The 6,000-nt window shown below is 46.9% G+C and overlaps 1 long non-coding RNA gene across 1 annotated transcript in view; it reads right to left on the reverse strand.

The window, feature by feature from the left end:
- Window positions 1-1,869, reverse strand: part of LOC137218072 (uncharacterized) — a 123,912-nt gene extending 122,043 nt beyond the window's left edge. The window contains exon 1 of the long non-coding RNA XR_010940434.1: window positions 1,808-1,869. This is a non-coding gene — a long non-coding RNA (uncharacterized lncRNA). The remainder of the gene's footprint in view (window positions 1-1,807) is intronic.
- Window positions 1,870-6,000: the final 4,131 nt, after the last annotated feature.

A 6,000-nucleotide genomic window follows, 5' to 3' on the forward strand; every position in this document is an offset into this window, starting at 1 on the left:
AATGACAGCTATCGTCCAAAAATATACTGAAGTAAGGCTGCCAAGAGGACTTGAAAGCGGGGCAGAATTGCAGGAAACCGATTTCAGGAGGTAGACTGGAATTGCATTTAAAGTTAGGAAAATAGGCAGAACGTCCACAATGATGCACTTGGCCAAAAAGTGCGTATGTGTTTTTTCCTGAATATATTCAGGAAAAAACGAATACGCCCTTTTTGTCCAACCAAGCAAGCTTGCAAAGAAACCTGCACAACAATGAAGTCTCACTTCCCCCCGGTCAAAAGGGCCATCTGAAAAAAGTGTAAAATCCAGAAAGGCAGGACAGGCCATGGAGAACTGGGAGCCTTGTTATGCTGATGGGTGGATGTAAATTGCCAACAGCCACTTGGGAGAAGTGTGTGGTGTTTCCTGAAACATCTAAAAAACAAAGCAACAGAGCCTAGGGCACTTCCACTTATGGTCCTATAGCTTAGGGAAATTAAAATCAAAAAGACACAGCCACCCCAAAGTTTGGGATGGCTCTGTTTACAAGAACCTCGTTTACGGTACAAGTTCAATATTGCAGAAAGTGAAAAATGGATAAAGAAGCTGTGGTACTTACGTACAATGCAATATCACTCAGCAATGAAATCTATGTCATCAGGCCCATAGCAGCATAATGAGTGGATTCAGGTATGATGATTCTAACTGAAATAAGTCACACAGAAAATGAAACAGCATGAGATATCACTAATACACGGAATGTAAACTTGGCTACACAGAAACTGAATTACAAAATAGAACAGGGACTCAAATTTAGAAAACCATCTTATGCTTGCTTAAGGGGAAAGGTGAGTTGGGGTGCTGCATAAAAGCAGAGTTTGAAATTAGCACAGATACTGTTCCATAAGCCAAATATGGAATAGACAAGACCTACCCCTTGCTCAACGTAATGGATTCAGCAATGAGGTATCACCTCACACCTGGTAGAATAGGCATCATAGAAAATCTACAAACAAAAAATGCTGGAAAGGGTGTGGAGAAAAGGAACCCTCTTCCACTATTGTTGGGAATATAAATTGATACAGTCATTATGGAGAACAATATGGAATTTCTTAAGAAACTAACAATAGAATTCCCATATGATACAGCAATCCCAGTACTGGACATATACCCAGACAAATCCATAAATCAAAAAGAGACATTCACCGCAATGTTCATTGCATCACTATTTACAATATCGAGGTAATGGAAGCAACCTAAATGCCCACAGACAGACGAATGCATAAAGCCGTGGTACATATATAAAATGGAATATTACTAAGCCATGAAAAGGAATGAAATTGGGTCATTTGTAGAGACGTCGATGGATCCAGAGACTGTCATACAGAGTGAAGTAAGTCAGAAAGAGAAAAACAAATCTTGTATATTCATGCATATATGTGGAACCTAGAAAAACTGTACAGATTAACCATTTTGCAAGGCATAAATAGAGCAACAGATGTAGACAACAAACGTATGGACAACAAGGGGGGAAAGCTGTTGGGGGGGTGGTGGTGGGAGGAGTTGAGAGACTGGGATTGGCATGTATACATTTATATGTATAAAATAGATAACCAATAAGAACCTGCTGTATAAAAATATAAAATAAAATTCAAAATTAAAAAGAAATAAAATTTAAAAAATAAAACAGAAAAAACAATTATTCCCTGCACATACATGTATTTATATGAATAATTTATTTCCATGCTTATATCTGTAAATACAAAAAAGAGGAATAAAATCTACCTTGAACCAAAAACGAAAAAGAGAAAAAAAACACAGAACCCACCAGTTACACAGAGGAAAACCGTATCAGGGCACTTGCTCCAGTTGTAAACAATTCTGAAGTTGGTCAGTGGTGGGGAATCGTCTCCCATTCAGCCAGCAGCCCCCACGCAACAAGCGTCCTCATTGCAAAGCTGGGGCACCGTGCCAGGGCATCTGTGAGTAAACGTGAGCTGAGCCCCAGGCCAGTTGCTGCTGAACTATTCCCACCCGTCCCAGGTAAAACACCTGAATATATACAAGGACTTGAAAGCCTAGAGGAAGGGCCATGGAGCCACACGAGTGACAGCATGCCGGCCGACTTGGTGCCTGCAGGCCAGCCAGGATGGTCCTGGCCCTGGGTGCTCTTCTGGAAGATTTCCATTTCCCTGCCTGAGATACCCGTCCTGTCCCTGCCCCCACTGCTTTTTTCCTTCCTCACCTCTGCCCAGGGAGAAATTCCAGCAGCAGGTATGGGTGACACATCCTCTTCTTTAGCAGGTGGCAGCCTGGCAACTGCTGCAGAAAGTCCAGCAGAGCCCCACTCACACTGGGCCACCCACAAAGCCGTGGCCTCTCCCTCCCTCCCACCAGCCCAGCCCCGAGACTGCTGACAGGGCAGAGAAAATGGCGTCAGGCACGGCTGCAGGGGCTCTTGCTGCCTGGAGTGGTATTTATATTGATCTCAACCCAGGCACACCTGGGGAGGGCTGGCCGGCACGGTAAGTCTGCCCAGGTCAGCCAATCATCACCCCTCAGGGGCTCACAGTTGCAGAAAATGGAACTTGCTGAAGCGGCTAGGTCCAAGGAACAGGTGTGGGCTCCCGAGAGTCAGGATAGACAAGGGGCTGCAGCTTTGGCTTGTTTTCTAATCATTTTATCTGGCCCATGAGTGGGAGACAACTTCAAGAGAACCCTCTCCTAATGAGAGGAACCCAGGAGTCAGGGAGAGGAGGGGTGGGTGGTGGTTGGAGACAGAGGCCTGGTGCCCCGGGTGCAGTGGAAGTCTCTGGAAGACCAGGTGGAGGGAGGCCGCACGGAGTGATGCCCAGGGTCACAGACCTGTCACAGCTGCTGTTTGTTAGTTCAAGTCCTGCTCTGAGGTGCTCTGTGTCAGCTCTGAGCGACAGGTGAGCTGGGGGTGCTCTGCAATGAGGGCTATGTGCACGGTTCCTGTGTGCCCAGCCCTGCCACAGTATCTGCAAGGGTAGCTCTGTATCCTGGGAGGGGCCTGACCACGAGAGCCCCGTGGGCTGGGGTGGGGGTGGGGTACCTGCCCAGGTGAGCTCCATATTCTGGGATTGGTCTGACCACGAGAGTCCCATGGGCTGCTGGGGACCTGGTAAAGGATGTCAGGACAGTCAGTGAAGCCACCGAGGATATACCTCCAGTTGCTCCTAATTCCTACACCCTGCTGGTCATTCTACCAACCACCAGGACATGGTATTCTGTATTAGTCTTCAATGATGCCTTCTTTTGTATTCCATTAGTCCCAGAGTCACAAGAAATTTTGGCTTGTGAGTGGCAGGACTCAACATACAACTAAAACAATACTTCCGGGCCGTTCGGCCCCAAGGGTGCAAAAATTCCCACACCATCTTTGGGGAAAGCTTAGCTAAAGACCTAAAAGTTCTACCTCTGGAAAAGGAAACCCTCCTTCAATATGCAGGCGACATTCTGATCGCTAGCCCTACTAAGGAGGCCTCTGAACTACCAAGCCAATAAAGGATAGAAGTTGTCCAAGAAAAAGCTCAAATATCACAGACTGCAGTGACCTGCCTGGGCTTCATTCTCACAGAAGGTCGGAGAAGCCCATCCCAGGAAAGGGAAGAAACCATTTTCAGCCTTACCCCTTTCTAAAACTAGAAGACAGCTTAGGGGTTCCTGGGGAGGCCAGGGTTTGCTGCTTCTGGATCCCTAACTACAGTCTACTAGCTGGGCCTCTATATGAAACACTGAAAGGAAAAGATGATGATCCTTTTGAATAGAATCCAGAAGTGGCCTTTCAAGAATGGAAAGAGCAGTCAATTCAGACCCTTGCCCTGGAACTCCCTAATTTAGCTAAACCCTTTGACCTTTACATTCCCGGTGAAAGGTGAATCGCCATTGGAGAATTAGTGCAAAAACTGGGACCACTTGAAATGGAACAATGCAAGAATGCCATCCAGGTAGGATAAACTACGGTCACTAAGGGGCTTGGCCCACTGCCACATCTGGCCAAGATACTGGCGGTATCTAAAAACCTGGAAATCAGCAGCCCAAAAGGCCACCTCCCTCCTAAGGGAAAAGGACCCCACGTGGTGATCCTAACCACCAACCATGCCCTGAAGTTGCAGGGTTCGCTCCGTGGGCACACCGACCTCGAGTGAGGAGGCCCTCCAACTCCAACATCCAGAGAGATAACCGGGGGCAACAGGGCACCATGACGACTCGTGTGAACATCACTTGACCTGGAGTTTCTCTCATAAAACAACAAGAGTGTGTCCCAAAAGAGTAGACTACTGCTTGCAGGACTTACTGCACCCAGAGGGGAGCTAATAATCTTGGCGGGGGAACAGTATACCACACTGTCACCATAGAAAAGCCTACAGACACCGTGATGATGGTGGCCAATAAGACCGGCTGGACTCCTGTTTACTTCAAAAGGCTGTTGACTCAGTGGCCATCATGGTCCTTGATCACCACTGACCCTGGACTGTCTGGGAGTTGAGCGGGCAGGGCTCTGACACCTGGTGCTGTTTGTACGTTAATTCAGGGGCCTAATTGAAGAAAGCGCAGACTACTGGTCAGAGCATCTAGGCTGGCAGAAACGGTCAGCCTAAGGTGGCCAAACAAATGTGGGGCGGGGTGAAACCGGCCCCCACAGCGTCTCTGCACATCTCTTTCCTGGACCCTTAAAGGTCATTAGAATCTATAACACTTCCAATGCTGGTGCTCAGGTGGACGAGCAGGGAGGCAGGGGTCCTGGGGACAATCAACGTCACCGGGAGGCTGCTGGGGAGAAGCTCTGACCCTCGCCCCAGGGTATGAGGGCTCCCAACTCAGCACTCAGCAGTTACAGAAGAAGGGTCTGCACCCTCAGCACTCCAAGAATGAGGAACGGGACAAAAAGCAGAGGAGGGGTTTGTCCCCAGCAAAGCCCATTAAAAATCCCTGGGAGATAAAAATAGAATCTGGGCAATAAAGTCAAGTCTAACCTTTTTTATCCTTTGTGCTTTGTCTAATTTCACGTGCTCCTAGGGTCCCGCATGCAGAGGTTCCACACCCGGCACTTCAGACCAGATTTCCTAGTGCAGAATGGCTGGGTCGACACCTCAGCTCCTGGGGCCCAGTGCAGACTCCACGATATAGAGCCTGAGCTACAGCCAACCCGGCCCTCGAGAGCTCCGCCCCCTCCCTCCCTCCCACTGACTCTGACAGGATCTCTACACAGCAGCCCAGCCCACAGCCCACGGGGTAGTGCATGCTCTCACCTCTCCATTCTCTGATCAAAATATAAAGTTTCCTTTGCTTGTGAACCAAACTCAGTCTCGATCTGTTGGCCCCAATGACACTGGGAAGGGGGACACATTTTGGGGTCCACTCTGGAGGATCAGTAACAGAAATTGAGACTATTGTAACCTCAATGAACAGATGTGTGAGCCAAACTGTAGTTAACATAGAACAGTGTATAAGGCTCGGGTAAAATAAGATGTTTTTAACACTTCCATTTGATATTTCCATCACTTTTTATAAGCAAGTTCAGTGAAAAGGTTTGTCTTATTTGTCAGGTCAATATTAGAGAAACGAAGTGATTTCTTTCCAAGGATGTACATCTAATAATCTTGGTTAAACCTTCAATCCTGTTTTAAATGCTTTTCCATTGAAAATGATACCTCTCTTTCAGCTCCCCCATTTCTGAGAAGTATAAAATCTTATAATTTATTATTACCAAAGGGGAAAGGTGGGAGGAGGGATAAATTAACAGTTTGGAATTAACACATACACACTGCTATGTATAAAATAGATCATCAACAAGGAACTACTGTATAGCACAGGGAACTACACTCAACATTTTGCAATAACCTATAAGGGGAAATACTCTGAAAAAGAATAGATATTTTTATTGACATCATCTATCAATGACAGTTAAAGTGTAGCCTAAGGGAAGCTGGTGGTGAGTGCTTCTGACCCTGAAGACTTCAATTATCTAAAGTTTGGACTCTGCCTACTTCCCAA

Source organism: Pseudorca crassidens, unplaced genomic scaffold (genome assembly GCF_039906515.1).
Source record: "Pseudorca crassidens isolate mPseCra1 unplaced genomic scaffold, mPseCra1.hap1 Scaffold_157, whole genome shotgun sequence".
NCBI classification, from domain to species: Eukaryota; Metazoa; Chordata; class Mammalia; order Artiodactyla; family Delphinidae; genus Pseudorca; species Pseudorca crassidens.